The sequence below is a fragment of the Puma concolor genome, chromosome A1 (genome assembly GCF_028749965.1).
Source record: "Puma concolor isolate L17-30 chromosome A1, mPumCon1.1.hap2, whole genome shotgun sequence".
Taxonomy (NCBI): domain Eukaryota; kingdom Metazoa; phylum Chordata; class Mammalia; order Carnivora; family Felidae; genus Puma; species Puma concolor.
Window position 1 is genome coordinate 88,611,056 of NC_141667.1, and position 20,476 is coordinate 88,631,531.

At 35.6% G+C, this 20,476-nt stretch overlaps 1 long non-coding RNA gene across 4 annotated transcripts in view; it reads left to right on the plus strand.

Moving 5' to 3' along the window:
- The window catches only part of LOC147584288 (uncharacterized), a 185,816-nt gene that overhangs the window by 31,040 nt on the left and 134,300 nt on the right, over positions 1–20,476 (plus strand). The window contains exon 3 of one of the 4 annotated variants that reach the window (XR_015248097.1): positions 10,691–10,770. The exons of the other annotated variants lie outside the window; for them this stretch is intronic. This is a non-coding gene — a long non-coding RNA (uncharacterized LOC147584288). The remainder of the gene's footprint in view (positions 1–10,690; positions 10,771–20,476) is intronic. 4 annotated transcript variants of the gene reach the window in all.

Below are 20,476 nucleotides of genomic sequence, written 5' to 3' on the forward strand. Positions count from 1 at the left end.
AAGCAGGAAAGAACATCCAATGGAAAAAAGACAGTCTCTTTAACAAATGGTGCTGGGAGAACTGGACAGCAACATGCAGAAGGTTGAAACTAGACCACTTTCTCACACCATTCACAAAAATAAACTCCAAATGGATAAAGGACCTGAATGTGAGACAGGAAACCATCAAAACCTTAGAGGAGAAAGCAGGAAAAGACCTCTCTGACCTCAGCCGTAGCAATCTCTTACTCGACACATCCCCAAAGGCAAGGGAATTAAAAGCAAAAGTGAATTACTGGGACCTTATGAAGATAAAAAGCTTCTGCACAGCAAAGGAAACAACCAACAAAACTAAAAGGCAACCAACAGAATGGGAAAAGATATTTGCAAATGACATATCGGACAAAGGGCTAGTATCCAAAATCTATAAAGAGCTCACCAAACTCCACACCCGAAAAGCAAATAACCCAGTGAAGAAATGGGCAGAAAACATGAATAGACACTTCTCTAAAGAAGACATCCGGATGGCCAACAGGCACATGAAAAGATGTTCAGCGTCACTCCTTATCAGGGAAATACAAATCAAAACCACACTCAGGTATCACCTCACGCCAGTCAGAGTGGCCAAAATGAACAAATCAGGAGACTATAGATGCTGGAGAGGGTGTGGAGAAACGGGAACCCTCTTGCACTGTTGGTGGGAATGCAAATTGGTGCAGCCGCTCTGGAAAGCAGTGTGGAGGTTCCTCAGAAAATTAAAAATAGACCTACCCTATGACCCAGCAATAGCACTGCTAGGAATTTATCCAAGGGACACAGGAGTACTGATGCATAGGGGCACTTGTACCCCAATGTTCATAGCAGCACTCTCAACAATAGCCAAATTATGGAAAGAGCCTAAATGTCCATCAACTGATGAATGGATAAAGAAATTGTGGTTTATATACACAATGGAGTACTACGTGGCAATGAGAAAAAATGAAATATGGCCTTTTGTAGCAACGTGGATGGAACTGGAGAGTGTGATGCTAAGTGAAATAAGCCATACAGAGAAAGACAGATACCATATGGTTTCACTCTTATGTGGATCCTGAGAAACTTAAGAGAAACCCATGGGGGAGGGGAACAAAAAAAAAAAAAAGAGGTTAGAGTGGGAGAGAGCCAAAGCATAAGAGACTGTTGAGAACTGAGAACAAACTAAGGGTTGATGGGGGGTGGGAGGGAGGAGAGGGTGGGTGATGGGTATTGAGGAGGGCACGTTTTGGGATGAGCACTGGGTGTTGTATGGAAACCAATTTGACAATAAATTTCATATATAAAAAAAAAAAAAAAAAAAAAAAAAAAGAAAATGTGCAAAAGTATATAATGGAATAGTATTCAGCCATGAAAAAGGATATCCTGTCATTTGTGACAACATTCATGGACTCTGAGGTATTATGCTAAGTGAAATATGTCAGACACAGAAGACAAATGCAGTATGATCTCACTTATATGTGGAATCTAAAAAACTCTATAAACTTATCAATATATGAAAACAGAATGATGGTTGCCCAAGATGGAGGGTGATTATGTGAGTTTGGTGAAATAACTGAAGGAGGTCAAAAGGTACAAACTTCCAATTATAAGATAAATAAGTCCTGGGAATATAATGTGCAACATGGTGACTATAGTTAATAAAACTGTATTGTGTATTTGAAAGTTGCCAAGAGACTAGATCTTAAAGGTTCTCACCATAAGAAAAAAAAATGTAACTGTGTGTGGTGATAGATGCTAATTAAACTCATCATGGTGATCATTTTACAATACATATTAAATCCTTATGCTGTACACCTAAAATTAAAATAATCTTAGGAGCAAAAAAAAAAAAAAAAAAAAAAAAAAAAAAAAAAAAAAAAAAAATAAAATAAAATCAGAGTGAATAGGTTAAGTGATTGCACTTTCTTAACAGAGTGTTCACCAAAAACACACTTTTAATTTCTTATATTTATCATTTCCTTAACAAATATAGACTTAATTGTGCCTGGTTGTTTACTTTATTGAAATGTATTTAAAGTTCACATTTTTAAATGAAATATTTCTGTGTGGTAATATCAGTTAAACCTAATTTCTAGACAATTTCATCCTTTAATTTTTATTTTGCTTTTATTGTATCTCTGGTCACAGAGATACCATTAGACACTGCAGTTTTTTATTGTTTTGTGTGCATATGTTCAAAAATGTTAAATACTTTTATATTAGGTAATTGCTATCTTCGTATCTGTCTGCTGATTTCTGAACATACATAAACATAGCTTCTTCCCATTGAACACACTTTCCAATGAAATATTTTAAGATTATAATTTATTCCTTTACTCCAACAAATGGTCATATTATTATATGTTTTCTGGAGGCAAGGGGAAATCATGTCTTTCTCCACACATGTCCACAACAACGTCATGACTGGCTCATTTTTGCTTCTCTTTTATGGTAGTTTGCATCTAAGGAAAATTTAAGGGAAGATGAATCCTAGATTTTTACCCATTGATTAGATGTTACTGAGAAAATTTTGTCTGGTATTTTAAAATAAAGTTTTATATTCTTAAGTCATGGTCCAAAATACAATTCCTTTTTATAATCTCTTGCCTGTATATGCTAGGAAGCCATTTTAGTATACCTTACATCTATTTGATTAAATTCATTTTTGTGTTTCATGAAAATATCATAGCTTTAAACAATGTTGAATGATTTGTAACACCTTTATACTAAGATAAGGGAAGTCTACCACTGAAAATCATATATTTTACTCCTTTCCTTTTAGTAGCTCAGAAAAAATGTGTTCTCTTGATATTACTTAACATTTGATGAATATTAGTGTATCTCTGGAATTTGTTTATTTGATAAATTTTAATTACTGATACCACTATCATTTCAGCCTCCACCATAAACTAATATTGTAAAAAGAGAGAATTGATCAAGATGTAAAACCTAAAGAGATCTTAAGTTTTGCAAATTCCACGTTAAGATAATCAGATAATACAGATTTTTAATAGCTGCTAGCAACCTATATCTATTGCAATTTATTCCAAGATCAGAAATCATGACTCAGAAAGTGTTAATAATTACTACCTTAAGGCATTGCCATTATACTAAGTACATAAATGAAAGTCATGGAACTTTAATACTAATTCTATACAATTCTATATCAAATGAATGTAATCAGGTGAAAATCAATTTAAAAACAAATATAATTAAAATGACTACATGGGAGGATATGTACGACAAATATGACAAACAAAGAGTTAAAATCCTATGATACAAAGAACTCATTGATTAATATGAAAAATACACTCTGGAAAAACAGGCAATTCATACTAATTGTGTGTACACGTGTGTTGTGTGCGAACACATAAAAGTAGAAAAACATAAATGAGAATCTGCAGAATACTCCCTAGGGAGAGAGAAAGAGAAAAAGAAGAATAGAAGATATTTCAAACATACCTATCATGATCTATTTCAAAAATAAATTGATAAATGAATTAATATTGTCAAATTGATAACATTTGTCAAACTTTGCTGATGGGTTCAGGGGAGCTTATTTTCCGTATCTTCTTTATGCTCCTTATCTTTAAAATAATTTATAATTTGAAAATAACCATCATATAATTCACACAATAAATTATTAAAAAGTCAAATAATTAGTCAAATAATCATTAATGTTTTTTTCAACATGATAAATAATTAAAAATGCAATTAAAGGAATGATAAAAAGGCAAAAAGTTATCAGAGATTTTAAAATGTAGGGTAGTCAATGTTAACATGGGAAGAATGACAGAGTCAAATTCATACAATGCTGTGGGAGTGTAAATTGGTGTAACCTTTATGAAAATCCATTTGGCAGTAGGTATAAAGAGCATGAAAATGTTCAGCTCATTTTGATCCAGTAATACCATTTCTGGGAATCTAGCCTAAAGACAAAAGACAAATGTGAAAATATATATAGGCACAAATATGTTGATCATTTCTTCATTTATCTATTTAATGAATATTTATAGAGCCCCTACTAAGTGTATTAGCTGCTGAGTCTATAATAGGCATCAAGACAGACAAGGTCTCCGTTCAATTTTTCCATTGAAGCATTTTTCTAACAACAAGAAATTGAATACAATTTAACTTTCCAGCAACAGGGGAGTTATTTTATATACATAGATATAGATATAGATATAGATATAGATATAGATATAGATATAGATATAGATATCAATGTAAAATTATAATTTTTGATAGTAAATAATCACATTTATTGAGTAGTTGCCATGTGCTAAGACCTATTTTAATTATTGTTACATACATGTATCATTTCATTTAATCCTCACAAAGCTCCCATGATGTAGTATATTTATTTCATATTGCTATAACTACCATAACTTTTAGTGGTTTAAAGCAACACAAGTTTCTTTTCTTAACAGTTCTGGAGGTGAGAAGTCAAAATGGGTCTCACTCAGCTAAACTCAAGGTATTGGCAGGGCTATGTCCTTCTGGTGGCTTTACAGGATAATTTATTTTCTTCCCTTTTCTGGATTATTTCTAGCCTCAGATTGTGGCACTTTCTCTGCCTTCAAAGCCAGAAAGGTCAGGCTGAATCCTTCTCACATGGCCACATCTCCAAGCTTTCTCATGCCTTTTCCACTTGTAAAAATTCTTGTGCTTACATTGGGTACACCTGCATAATTCAGGATAACCCCACTCCGATTTCATACTCTGCTAGGTGACTGCCAAACTTAATTCCATCTTCAGTCTAAATGCCTCTTTTCCATGAAACCTAACATAGTCACAGGTTCTAGGGATTAGGACACAGACCTTATTGGAAGGCTGTACTACAGATAGGTTCTATTTTTTATCCTTCTTTTTAGGTAAAATAGAGGAAAGAGATGCTCATTATTTAGTCCAAAGGTCATACACTTAAAAGTGAGAAGTCTGGTATTCAAACCTGGCTAAGCAAACCAAAACCTGGTCCTTCATCAGTATGCTATATTTCGTAATCACCATGTTCCCAATGTTAAATCCTCTATAATAAAATGAAGTGTTTCAGAGTAAAGATCTGTTAAATGTTAATAGCATTTACCTCTCAGTTTTGAACATATGCATAATTTTTATTCTTCTTTATATGTTTTTGTCATTTTCACATTTTCTTTGATGACTATAGTTATGTACTATTACATTATCAACTTGATTAAGCTGAGAACTATGTTTTCCAGAAGCCCCTTCCCTGGGTGGTCTGTGTTATTAGCCACAGGCAATTGGAGACAGATCTAGAGCTGCAGGTGGTTTCCCATTTTTCCTTTCTCTTCCCATCCCTGAGGCCAGCTCTCCTTCCTGGCTGACACATCTATTGGCACTAGGCTCGCCACCAGGTATTTTACTGTGCACTCACAGAGACAATAGTCATGAACAGCCAATAACCTTGCATGGGTTTCTACACCGGCCTCCTTTTGTGACTCCATTTCTGCAGCTGATAGGCATAGCGTCTAGATTTCCATGTAAGAGCCAACTCATTGACCTCTCCGAGGGATGGCTAGTTAGTTTTCTCTGGAATTACGACTCCTTTTTTTGTTTGCTTGTTTTTACATTTCTAGCTTCTCTCCCAATTGTGGGAGTCCTAACTCCTGTAATACATTTCTTTTTCCTACTACATACACATAGTGCTTCTGCATCTCTGAGTGAATACTGACTGATAAAACTATTGGATCCAGAATTTAGTTGATTTTCATAAAAGAACCAAAATGTGAGGCATTCACCTTGGTGGAAAGAGGCTGCAAGGGCATGTGAGTGGTCAGTGAAGACGTAAAGGACAACCCAGAAATTATCACTGGAGGCTGGAGGAAAGGGAGCTCAGGTTACCTACTGACAGAAATATGGGCCTTACCTGTGGTAACATGTAAATGAGAAAGGTTATCTAAGAAACTCATTGATGTGGCTAAGGAGAAGGTTGAAAGTGCTCGCTGGCTGCTTCTGACTACATGTGGCAAAATATGAGAAAAGAGATGAACTTACGGACGAAGTGTTTACTTTTTAAGCAGATTTTAGAGGGACTCTAGAGTTAGGTTAGATAAAGGAAAGTTGACCCATCTAGAATAAGGTTCACAAAGTAAGAAATGGCCTCAGGGTAATGATCAATCCAGCCACCTGCTAATAAAATACCGTCTCAGTTTAAAGATGGAGTCAGGAGGGCAGCTTGAACCCTTTATTGAGACTGGAAATCAATTTAGTGATATTCCTCATGGACTCTCTCCACTAGACAAAAACAAAAACAACAAAGCTGTAAGCTCACGTCTTAGACCCTTTTTCCTAGAGGGTTTTTATGGATTTTAAGGGGTATTCTACCACAGCACTCTGGCTCTCAGCCTAAGACAAAGAGCCACCTGTTTCAAAGAGGTTTGTGATGTGCTTTTGTCTAATAAGCATAAATAATATTCCTGAGAAAGCCACAGTGTTTTTAGGACAATTATATTTGTGGAAGCACTGAAATCTATATTAAATGAAAGAGGGTCAGTTCAAAAGTAAAATAGAGTCCCAATCTTTGTACAGGCAGAAAGCAGGCTGAAAAAGTTAAACAGCTGCCAACCCATTTCCTATGGAAAAGGAAGGATCCTTAAGAGTGTGGAGCCAATAAGCTGGGCGGTGGAGTTTAAAACCATAGAAAACAGCTCCAAGAAAGCATGACTGGACTCCAGTTAGGAAACTGGCAATGCTGTCCTGGCTGGATTTCAGAAGCTTTGGACTAGTGACTACTACTTTCCCCTCTTCCCCCCTTTTGAATGGGAATGCCCACTGAAGTTCTCTTGCTACCATACATCCCCTCAGACCATCTTGCTATGAGTACATTCAAGTTAGCTACATAGGCTGAGTGGAAAGAAAGTGGACCGGTGAGCCCCCTAGCCATGCCAGGCATCGCAACCAGAACCTTCAAGAACCATGTAGAGAAGAACCAAAGAATCCTTCTAAGACAGGCAGAACAGAGGCCCCTGGCAAGCCATCCTAGCCACCCCTGTTGAGACACCCCGGTTGAGACACAGATATCACGTAGAAAAGATAAGCCATCTTTGCTATGCCCTCCTTGGATTCATGACTGACCAAATCATGAATACAATAAAATTGTTGTTGTTTTATACTGTTAAGTTTTGGGATGGAATAAACATGTGATTATATGGTACATAATTGAAACAAATATGCACTAATCTTCTAATTCATATAAATAAATAAAACAAATATTGTGAATGTCCCTTTTTTTCCCTTTGGAGAATTTAGTATTTTTTTTAAATTTTGTAATGTTTATTTATTTTTGAAAGAGAGACAGTGTGTGAGTGGGGGAGAGGCAGAGAGAGAGGGAGACACAGAATCCAAAGCAGGCTCCAGGCTCTGAGCTGTCAGCACAGAGCCCAACATGGGACTCGAACCCACGAACCACAAGATCATGACCTGAGCCAAAGTCAGACACTTAATCAACTGAGCCACCCAGTCGCCCCTAATTTAGTAATTTAAACTTAAAAACTTAGAGAATTATACATCTTAATGTTACTAATCAAAGGGTGTCAGTTGGTCTTTAATTCAAAGGCTGCCTCTCCCTAAACATTTCTAAGTGGCCTGAAGTTGGAAGTTGCCTTCGCCTCTTCTTTTTCCCCATAACTCTTCACTGTTTGTGCCATTCATCTGGCATTCCCTCTAAACTGCCTTGTGAGATGGGTATAAGAGATTTCATTACAAAGGATAAGGTACTAAGGCATGTATTTTAGCAGATACAAAGGTATATAAGGTGGTGTTCTTACCCTCAAAGAACTCAGTCTTACAAGCTACTCACATGATTTGTATAAGGGAATATATGACTTTGATATAGGAATGACAAAACTTTGTTCCATAGAGAAATTCAGAATATTATGAGGGATTAAAGGGGAGAGCCCATCTACTAGAAGATATAGATAAGTGTAAATTTAGGGGATATAGTGGAGCTAAAAATGAGATCATGGAGGCTTCTGGCCTATTCATCTGTGGATTCCTCAAGGACCTGTTAGAATTTTGAATTTATAGAAGCTCAATAATTGTTGAATTCATTATTGGGCAAATTCTATAATGTTAGAAAAGAATCATTTGAGGGGTTCTTGGGTGGTTCAGTCAATGAAGTGTCTGACTCTTCATTTTGGCTCAGATCATGATCCCAGGGTCATGTGATCGATCCCCACATCAGGCTCCACACTGGGCATGGAGTCTGCTTAAGATCATCTCTCTCTCCCTCTGCTCCTCTCCCCTGCTCGCTGTCTCTCTCACTGTCTCGCTTGCTCTGTAAAATAAAAAAAAAGAAAAGAATCATTTGATTATCTTGTGTTCTAGGATAATAATTTTGACAGTAGGAGTTTTTGGGTTTTTGCTTTTTGTGAAGTTTTTTGCTACTGATTTCTATGAGATGCAGAGAAGTTTACATACAAAGCCCTTGTGACGGTTTTAGATAAAGTCACTGTAAAAGTGTAAGTCATTAGATAAAAGAGGGTAGAATTTACTGATATTTCCCATGCAACAATATTTTTGCCATGTACCTAGAGTAACAAGGTTAGATGACTTCAACATGAAAATCCATGCAGTTTGTTCAAGATATTTTGAAAAGTTCTCCATTTTCTCATCATGTTATAAATTGTAATGTTTATAACCATCAGGTAAATGAAAACAGAAGAGAAAGAAAATCTAATTCAGAATAGAGCTATAAAAACAAAAGAATAGAATAAGGTCCTTTATGTCACTGAGATAAATTGTTACATCCTCTTATGTTCTACATCATGGACTTCTAACACGTTCACAACTTGTATGTGTCATATGGGCATAAGCTATTTCTCATCCTCCTACTCAGACTTCCTTCCTAATAGCAAGTTGTTCCAAAATATCTTGTCAGCAAGACTTTGCTGCTGCTTGAAGACAAACTTGATTCTGAAACCCTTTGCTCTTTGCAAAAGAAAGAAAAATAATGTTGTTTTATTTCCAGTGTCAGAATATAAATCAGTATCATAGATAATTTCAGCATTTTATGAGTGCTTAAATTAAATGCATGTAAAACACAATGGCCTATTCTTGATAATATTTGAATTGTAAAATGGATTCTGCATAGATATGAAACATTCCTCAAATTCTTGATTTTCTTTACTGTTTTTAGATTCTTTTCCTTTTTTACAATCTGTATGTTTCTAGTTAAGCAAAACTATTGATAATTATGATGCCTTTGACACAATGTAGAGAAAAAACTCAAGGTACCTTAATATAATTACATAAATCATAGATTGTTTAAAAAAATAATTCATCAACCCTAGCCCCAATTCATGTGAAAATTGCAAAAGGCTGTGATAAAACCTCAGCCCAGAAATTGAACATGGCTTATCCTGGCCATTGCTTAGGCTTCAGAGATCTCCATAACCCTACCCTCAAACTTCTTGAGTGGAGACAATGTCCCCACCAAGTCAGCCCTCACTGCCTACAGTTTAGTGTTGGACCCCAGTATCTAGCTCAGAAACATGAGCAAGGAGTAAAGTTTGGGACCAAAAAACCATTCACTCGGTGCTGACTGATGCCCACATTCAACAGTTGCAGTGCTGGAGCTGGAATTTCCACTGAAAGGACGTCAACTAGCTGGGAATAGGACACACTTTTGTGGTGGTCATAAAATATCCCTAGCCCATAAAGAAATGGTCATCAAGGGACAGTAAACATATTCATTGATTTATTCATTTATTCATTTGTCTAATCATTCATATACACACATATCTGTTTTTTTAGTACTTTTAGGTACTTTTATGTTGGTGAATCAAAAAGAAGTCAGTGGAGGGGCACCTGGGTGGCCCAGTCAGTTAAGCATCTGACTCTTGTTTCAGCTCAGGTCATGATCTCACAGTTAGTGAGATAGAGCCCAGCGTCGGGCTCTGTGCTGACAGCATGGAGACTGCTTGGAATTCTCTCTCCCTCTCTCTCTGCTCCTCCCCCACTTGTCCTCTGTCTCACTCCCTGTCCCTCAAAATAAATAAATACACATTGTTTTCAAAAGTCAGTGGAAATGTTATTGAAGATGAAGGTCAATTGAGCAAGGTTCTGGAATTGGTGCTAAGTGTGCAAGTAAAGGTGTAATATTGGAAAGGGTGAGACTATCTCTTGCCTGAGGTAACAGAGAAGAAGATCTAGATGAGTTTAAAAGAAATTCTGGAGTAGAGAGAGTAAAGTTGAAGGAACTCTGATCAGAAGCCAACTCTGATCTCAATAAAGAGGTGATTCTGATTGTAGTACAAAAGGAAGGAAGAGCATGCCTTTGGGGCTTGAGGAGATTGGAAAGCACTGAAACATTAGAAATACTAGGATATTGACAGGGTGACAAGAAGGATTCATATGAAGTCAAATCACGGGTTTTATGAGCTATAGGTTCTGCTGAAATGGGTCAGGATAGATAGGTATATCATAAACATAGTCAATTTTAGATTCATGACAGTCTTGAAAGTCAAGCTTGAGAGTCAAGTTGGAGCTTGAAAGTCAAGTTGGAGAAAATGGTCAGTAGAATTATGTTCAAGACCAAGGAGGTAGAAATGTTAGCATGGTATAAGATAATGGGAAATATCTAAAGTACAAAAGATTGAGGAGACCATTTTAAGATTCGGGGCATTTCATGATCAGAAACAAACAATAAACTTTCATAGTTTATAATTTTTTTCAGATTTGTCTTCCAGAATTTTTTCATCACTGAGCCTCAGCTCCTCTCTGATATAAACTCCTTATGTGATCTCCATCAAATGCGTAAGCTTCAAGCTAGTCCTGACCTAAACTTTGATCTATGCCCTGTCCCTGCAATTCAATTCTTAGGCCTTTATCTCATTCCTGACATACGACTGAGTCCACTTGTAACTGATCACTACCTAAATCAGGTCTCACCTAAGTAGAAGGTGAATGATAGGGACAGAATGAGCTGTAGGCTTAGAGATTAAACATGATTATCAGTAACGAGATGATAGAAATGAAGTAAGGCATTAGACTGGATTAAAAAAAGATGTAGATTACCTGTTACACATACTGTTATTAAAGAAAATCCTGATAGGGGCGCCTGGGTGGCGCAGTCGGTTAAGCGTCCGACTTCAGCCAGGTCACGATCTCGCGGTCCGTGAGTTCGAGCCCCGCGTCGGGCTCTGGGCTGATGGCTCAGAGCCTGGAGCCTGTTTCGGATTCTGTGTCTCCCTCTCTCTCTGCCCCTCCCCCGTTCATGCTCTGTGTCTCTCTCTGTCCCAAAAATAAATAAATGTTGAAAAAAAAAAATTAAAAAAAAAAATAAATAAAAAATAAAGAAAATCCTGATAATACTGTAAGTTCAATTTATTTTAGAAAAAAATGGAACACATATAGACATTAAAAATTTGTGTATTGGGGCGCCTGGGTGGCTCAGTCGGTTGGGCAGCCGACTTCGGCTCAGGTCATGATCTCGCAGTCTGTGAGTTGGAGCCCCGCGTCGGGCTCTGTGCTGACAGCTCTGAGCCTAGAGCCTGTTTCAGATTCTGTGTCTCCCTCTCTCTGACCCTCCCCCGTTCATGCTCTCTCTCTGTCTCAAAAATAAATAAACGTTAAAAAAATTTTTTTTTAAATAAATAAAAATTTGTATATTAAAATAGTCAAGTAAATATATATCTGGGAATCTAGCAAGTTATTGATAGCATGACATGTGATTGGGTCTTGAGTGCAATAGGATGACAACTGAAACTATAAGACAAATGATGGACAAAATAAGAGGCTCAGAAATGATTTCGAATAGTAGTATAGAATTTGAAAGATTTGTTGAAAAAGATTTGCAACTCCCTAGGAATTGTTTAGTGAGGGGTTATTAAGAAAATGATCACATCAAAGGTAAAGCCAAGTGTCTATAAAAAGAAGAATATAGGAATGTGTTTGATGGTGTAGAAAAATGAATTGACAAGATTGGGAAAAGATGAGAGTAAAGGAACAGTTGAGGTTGAAGGTCAAAGGAATAGGGTGTGACTTAGATGGGAATCTACATATCATTTGGTAAAGCAGAGAATGTTTGACTTTCACCTTTGGTGATCATTGGGAATAAGGAACTGACAGATATTGGATTTGGGGAATAAACTAGAAGGTCATAGTAAAAAAGAAAAACAGGATATGTAATCTTTGCTGTTGGCAGAATTTGTAGTTTTTAAAACCACAGAGGCCTGACTGGGGACTAGGATGCTGGTGTGATCTTGAAAACTTGCTTCCTCTGCTTGGTTCTGTTGCTGATAACAGCTTCATGTTGGAAGAGCAGTTGTTGGAGGACTGCCCCTCAGCACATTTGCCTCCTACATGCTGAGCTCTGATATGAAGAGAGAGGATGTTACATGCAAGAGATCTAGGCCACCTTGCTCAGGAATTATGTTGAGATGAATCAGCTATGTGAAGTTAAATAGATTGGCACTTTATTGGTGAAGTAAAGATTTGCAAACTATAGCGTTATATCAAGTTGTAGAAATCAGGGCCTGAAATAGTCAGGACAGTATTGCACAATTGCTGACTCAAGAGGGCCTCAATTATTTCCTTCCACTAAACAGCAAAAGCAGCAACTAGTTTTCATCCTTAAACCAAAACATGCATTAGAGGAATGCCTTTCATACTGATCAGTCTACTCTTCTTTTACAGTATCACTTTATGGTATAATTTGAAGAGCTCTAGATAAGAGGATAAGAGTGTTCATGCCCTTAAGTTACTAAATTATTTTTCCATATCATAGTGATGTCAGAAGTGGGAAGATCCCCATAACTCTGTGAGGATCGACATGATCATATTTCCATGTTATAAAGATGGTTTTGACACTAAAATGGAGGGTAGATTGGTAGAGGTTCCAGGAAGAACATATTGGAAATAAATCAAGAAACTGCTGTTAAAATCTGGTGAGAACTGATGATCTATTGACAAACAGAATATGACTAATTAGATATGAAGCGAAGGATGAAGTACAGAGAGAAAAGTAACTAGGATGAAAGCAAGATCTCTGGTTTGTGTGGAGATGCCCTTTGTGAGATAGGGAACATAAATAAGGTTAGCATGTGTGGAAGCAAAGATCCAAATTCAGTTTTAGGCATGTTGACTTCATATATTCAATTTTAGATATGTTGGAGACATCCAGCAGGCAGCAAGATAAATAGTTCAATAGGTAGGTAGTTAGGTAGACAAATAGATACGTAGATACTGAATATTGAAAATATATATTGAAATATATATTGAAATATATTCAGTATTCAGTATCCACCTACCTATGTCTACATATCTGTCTGAATATTGAATATATTTCAATATATTTATATATTGAATATATATTGACATTTATTTATAAATATATATTCAATATATAAATAATATTCAGTATAAATATCAATATATAAATATCAATACAAATATTTCAGTATTCAATATCTACCTACCACTGTCTACATATCTATTATCTATCTATGTATCCATCTATCTATGAGCTCAGAGTATACAGAGTTGGTGAAGTCGTGGGTCACCCAGCGAGCAAATAGAGAAATATTCCAGACAACATATTTTAATTTTAACATGTTTGAAATTTGAAGGTATAATTGAACAAAGAGCAGTAGACCAAGGACTATCTTAACAAAAGCTCAGTTGAAAAGGAAATTATTGTATGCAAACTCTTGGAACTTAATTGATTAGTTTCCTCATAGTTGTTTGTGCATTTAATGCTTACCACGGAAAAAGGAGCAGTGTATCCCTGTGTGTATAGTGTGTACATGTGTACATGCAAATGAGAGTGTGGAACAAAAAGTACCATGTGTATATATGAATAGATACTTTGTATATAGGTATCCATAACATTCTTGTGAATAAATATGTATGAGGAAATACTAAAATTTTGTTCTTTAGGGGTAGGAGGAACACTAGTTTTTGGATGATGAGGAAGGAAATGTTTGTTATGTGGGTATGATTACTTTGCTTATAGTTCTGCTTCTACTGTGGTATAAAGTTAAACTTAAAGCCACTCAAGGAAGTTCACGAATATTCTATTCAATAATTTAAAGGTTAGAAAGCATGCTTTTCCAGGGAAAGACCTTCTCCACCGCAAAAAAACTCTTAAAGAGTCAACTGTAAATTCTTGTGTTTGTGTGTGTGTGTGTGTGTGTGTGTGTGTGCGCGCGCGCGCACACACGCTCACATGTACACCACACACACACAGGCACACAGAATTTTTTAACCCATGGAAGGAAAAAAATTTTTGAGCATGATGATCATAGTGAAGCACTTAAACCAAAAGAACTATAAGCAAAAACTAAAATAAATCAGTTATGACTGAATAATTAACTTAAAACTTAGTAGTGTTTCTCCTACAGTAATACAGATTTGAACATTTTGATCAATTCTGCATAAGCTTAATGTGTCAGTTCTTAATACACTGGATAACTTAGTGTTGAAAATTATGTTGAAAATGACTATCATTTCTTGTTCTCCTTATTTGTATCTATGATTCTTATTATTCTTGACATTTACACTAAACTCACATTTTTATAGATCTATCATCTTCTTCGTAAGCCCACACCATTTAATGAATTTTGTGCTTGAAGTTGCCTAAAAACTATTCAGAATTCTTCTATAAAGAAATAGACTTCCCTAATGTCCCTACATTGAATATATAAATAATAGAAGAATTTTGGGGTAGAGGTTCAATATATGAGACTCATATTTGTCTCTTTCTTCTCAGTTTGTAATTCCTTGAGAACTGACAAATGGAGCACAAAATGCTAATTTTATTATGGATAAAGTTTATCAGAGAGAATTTTGATCTGTGACCAAATGAGTTGGCTAAATTAATTTATCAGATTTGAATGGATAAGAACAGATGCCCCCAGAGGGATAGAGGCTGCTCTTAAGAGCTTAACTGTAGTGTAGAAAGTAGAAACAAATGCATGTGTCAGAAGGGTATGGCTCTGCAAAAGTACAAAAAGTACATTCAACTTTTCTTTTAAACTCATCCCTCATGTAAGTGACTCCAGTCAGTGAAGGAAGGAAAAAGAAGGAGGGAGAAAAATTAAAAGCGTTCCTCTTACACTTTTCCTTTCTGGGAAAGTGGAGAAGAAATTTGCTTTCCTCTGTGAAAACATGGGCAGTTTAAAATGCATCTCTATTTCACAGGTAATAAACAACAAGGACACATCTATTACTCAATGCATATAAAGTTCCTTTTATTAAGCCAGATGATAGAAATCAGTGTAATGGTAGGGAGACTCAAGTCAGTTCTATACTTTGATGTTCCATTGCAGTTTCTTTTCATTGTTTTAGGTAGTTTAAATTAGTGATTCTCATCTCATTTTTTAAAATGTTTTAAGTATTTTTATGTGCCCATTATAATCTTAATAAGTATTTAAATTTTTTTTTAACATTTATTCATTTTTGAGAGAGACAGAGCACCAGGAGGAGAGGGGCAGAGAGAGAGGGAAAGACAGAATCGGAAGCAGGCTCCAGGCTCTGAGCTGTCAGCACAGAGACCAATAAAGGGCTCGAACTCATGAAACGTGAGATCATAACCTGAGCCAAAGTCAGATGCTTAACCGACTGAGACACCCAGGCACTCCGATAATCTTAATAAGTATTTTAATGGACACTTAATCAAATTTCATTGTTTATATATTTATATTATTTAATGCAATTACAAAATGTTCTGCTTTTAACCTATCTGCCCTTGCTTTACTCTGTTTTAGAGAGTCACTACAGATAGCTTTAAATGCATTTTTAGGGAAAATTAATTGATATATAACATTATCTCAGTTTTGGTTGTACAATATAATAGTTTAATATATAATATATATTATATAACATGATATATATGTTGTATAGTATATGTCAATTATATATTTATATGTAATATATATTATGAAATGAGTACCACAATAAGTTTCATTAACATCCATCATGACATATTTATAATTTTTTTTCTGTAATGAGAATCTTTAAGATTTACTATCCTAGCATCATTAAAGTATATTATTAACTGCAGTGACCATGCTGTATATTACATCCCCAGGACCTCTTTACCTTATAACTGGAAGTTTGTACCTTTGACCACCTTCACACACTGTGCCCACCCCTTCACCCCCTGTCTCTGGCGGTGACCATTCTGTTCTACCTGTCTTTCTGTCTCAATTTCACATGGCATAATGCCCTTGAGATCCATTCATGTTATTATAAACGGCAGGATTTCCTTCTTTTTTATGGCAGAATCTTATTTATATAAATATATTCACCCATTCATCTGTTGATGGACACTTAGGTTGTTACTATGTCTTGGCTATTATAAATACTCCTGCAGAAAACATGGGGGTACAAATATCTTTTTCAGTTAGTGATACCATTTTCTTCAGATAAATACCCAGAAATGGAATTGCTGGATCAAATGGTAATTCATTTTTCATTTTTTGAAGAACCTCCATACTATTTTCCATAGTGACTACACCAATTTACGTTCCCATCAACAGTGAAAACGGATTCCCCTTTCTATACATCCTTGCCAACATCTTTTTTGTCTTTTTTAATAATAGTCATTCTAACAGGTATGAGGTGATATCTCATTGTGGTTTTGATTTATATTTCCCTGATGATTAGTGATGTTAAACACCTTTTCATGTACCTGTTGGCCATTTGTGTACCCTTTGGAAGTGTCTATTCAGATCATTTTCCCATTTTCAAATTGGATTGTTTGAGCTTTTTTCAACAATCTGTTTAAGTTGTATGAATTCTTTATATATTTTGGATATTAATCCCTTTATGATTTGCAAATATTTTTTCCCATTCAATAGGTAGCCTTTCCAATTTGCTGATGGTCCTTTGCTGTACAGAAGATTTTTAGTTTGATATAGTCACAGTTTTATTTTTTCCTTTTGTTGACTATGTTTTTGTGGTTAAATAAAAAAATTGCCAAAACCAGCGTTAAGGAGCTTATCCTATATGTTTTTTTCTAGGAGTATTATGGATTCAGGTTTTATATTTACATCTTTAGTCCATTTTGAGTTAATTTTTGTATATGGTGTAAGATAGTGATCCAGTTTCATTGTTGTGCATGTGGCTGTCCAATTTTCCCAACACCATTTGTTGAAGAGACTCCTTTCCTCCTTGCATGTTCTTGGTGCCTGTGTCAAATGTATTTTTATAAGATTTTTATCAAAGAGAGTTGACACTCGATTAATGATCACCAGAATGGTAACTTTTTTTGTAGGGATGAAAGATAAATATTAACAGGGTAGTATTTGAAAGGAAGAGACAAAAGAATTGCATAGGAAGATGGTTAACTTTGAAGTAGATGATTAAAAACTCTTTCTTGTAGGGGCGCCTCAGTGGCTCAGTAAATTAAGCGTCAGGTTCTTAATTTTGGCTCAGGTCATGACCTCATGGGTTTGTGAGATTGAGCTCCACACTGACAATGCAGAGCCTGCTTGGGATTCTTGCCCCCTCTCTCTCTGCTCCTCCCCTGCTCATGCTTTCTCTGTTTCAAATAAATAGATAAACTTAAAAAAAAAAAAAAAAAAAAACCTAAAACCCTCTTTCTTGTGAAAAAAATCTGTATATTTAAAGACATAAAAATAAGCAATGTAATCATATTTATCTCAGTTTCTAATCAGAGGCGCCTGGGCGGCTTAGTTGGTTAAGCATCTGACTTCACCTCAGGTCACCATCTCAGGGTTCATGGCTTCAAGCCCCACGATGGGCTCTGTGCTGACAGTGCAGAGCGTGGAGCTTGCTTCAGATTCTGTGTCTCCCTCTCTCTCTGCCCCTCCCCCACTTGTACTCTGTGTCTCTGTCTCTCTCTCTGTCTCTCAAAAATAAATAAACATTAAAAAAATTAAAGAAATTCTAGTCAGTAAATTAAAAGTAGAAATTGTATTATGTAAAATATCTAACAGCTCATTCCTTCTGTTAATGTTACTAGATTTAATATTACTACAATTACGTGAAACTTGAAACTACCCCAAAGGGGAAAAAATGCCATGAAAATCTTAGTTTTATGACTGAATCACACAATTAACATATAAATTTATGATGTTAAAAGGTAGTATTCTTATGGATCAGTGATTTGGCCTTATTAACATTTCTATTGAAATTAAAAACTTTCATAAATTTGCTTTAGTTTTTCTATCACTACAATTTGCATAGAAATTTAGGTGAATCTAGTGATGATCACAGATTTCATGAAAGGCCTTCAGGTTTCATGAAAGTAGAGATGACATCTGATCACTTTTGTTTACCAACTGTATTCTTTATGCTGAACACACAGTAAGAAAAGTTTTGTTGAATACATGAATAGATTAAGAAACCGGAGGTAGCTGAGAACATAGAAAATAGCCTCAATCTTCTTGGAAGGTCTTGTTAATTTGTAATGGGGCTGAATATTTCTATCTTTTTTTTAATGGAAATACACAAGTCTCTTTAATAAATGTATTATGTCTAAAGAAGACACATTTTTACGATCCATTTGAAAGCAACTTTATTCCTAAATAGCAGAAATTTGGCTTTAACATATGAAATGGTGTCTTAGAAAGTTTTCTCATTCATTATTCCTAGAGGATATTTTAAATAGATTAAGGAGTGTGGTGATAACAGTTATTAAGCTTGGAACAAATGAACTGTTGACCCGCTTTTGTGGGGAACAGAAATTTTCATATGTACTTTAATTTGTCTAGATTGTCAGTGAACAATAAAAGAAAAAGAACAAGAAAAGCAATACTGTCTTCTCCCAGCTCTGAGTCTGGGAACAGATAAAATAATTATTTAATATAAATTGGGGGATTTCCTACCTTTTAAGGTAGAAAAGATGTTGGAAGTGTAAGCATAATGACCACTGGGTAATTTGCAGTTTAAAGCATTTCAGAAAGTGAGACAAATTCTGTGCCAAAATAGAAATAAGATTCAAATCTCAGTTTATTTGCTTTTTAGCAATGTAGTTTTACAGTCTCTCTGTATCTTAGTTATATCATTTATAAAATGAGGATGAGAATAGTCCTATTTCATGAGGGCTATTGTGGGGATTAAGTAAATAAATCATTTAAATAAAATCCTTTAAATAAGTGACTAGTGCTATGCCTGGCATGGGGTAGATACCCAATAAGTATTGACACCTCTTTCCCCTCTGAAATGTGGGGAAATTTTGGAAGAAACCAGCTTAAATTATCCCACTAAAAACATGAAGCCAAGCAATCTTAGAAAAGTTTTATAGTATTTAGCATCTTTTAGTAAGATGCTAAAGCAGTTGTATGAAAGTTTTTAATTTAAATAAACATGTTAATAAGGCCAATGTACTGATTCATGATAATATTGCCTTTTTAGCATCTACTGAGATATGTTTGAAAAAAGAGAGAGATCCAGAATTTCCTACAGATAACTTTGTCTACCCAAGCCTCATAGTAAGGATTTGGTGTGGACTGGATAGGGAAAAAACCATCACTGAAAACCTCTGCCAAGAGACCCTCTGAGCATAGGGGCCAGATCCTTGTTCTAACAAGGTCCCTAGGTGATCGTTATGTATACTAAGGTTTGAGATACACTGGTCCCCAGAATAATAATTTTCCTGAGCCCTGAAATAGCTTTTTTTAAATTTATTTTTATTTTTATTTTTTATGACAGCTACTTAGCAGGTTGAGCTTAATCACTGAAAAAGCAGCATACTCTTCTCTCTTTTTTTTCCTTAGGGCAAATGGTATGATTATACATAACAGACAAGTGGAAAGAGTTGTTTTCAGTGCTTGGATCATTGTAAACCTCATCCTACCTTTTTTTTTTTTTTTTTTCCTCATCTACCCAGAGTGGTCGGTCCCCTTATGCAGCTGAGCGGTAAGGTTTAGGGAGAAATGAGCTGAATCCCAACATGGATTCTCAGCATAAGCTGGAAACTCACTCTAGGCTGGGTTTACATCAAAATGAACTAGAGTTAAAGACAGAGTCGTCGAGATTAATATGAGCTGAGGATTTTTGCCTCGTCTTCATTCCTAATAAGAAGGTACCTTTCTTACATAATTGATAGATAGGCTTCATGACTTGCAGACTTCTATTTTTTAACTGTTGGTTTAGCTGTTACTATTTTACCAATTCCCAGATCCATTCTCATGCCATTAATAATGCCAGAGAGCAGCTGTGTTAAAGCTGAGGCTGTCTCCTGACTTTACTAGCCTTTGAGGTCACCAACTATAAGTAGTTCAAAGGGATTCTGCTCCCTTCAAGGTCTGATGTTTCTCCCACCTGTTATACTCTTAGGGCAGCTCCCAACTTCATTTACTAATATAATCCTTCTGCATTTATTCCTCTGGTTGTTCTTCTATTTTTCCAATGAATATTGTCATTCTCTTATCTTTGTAATATTCATCTATCTTAACCTCTATTACTAAAATGTCTTTCCAGGATCACATCGCACACTCCTAATTTTTAGGATTCTCATGTAATGGTTCAACCAATAAGCTGCTCCTGCCTT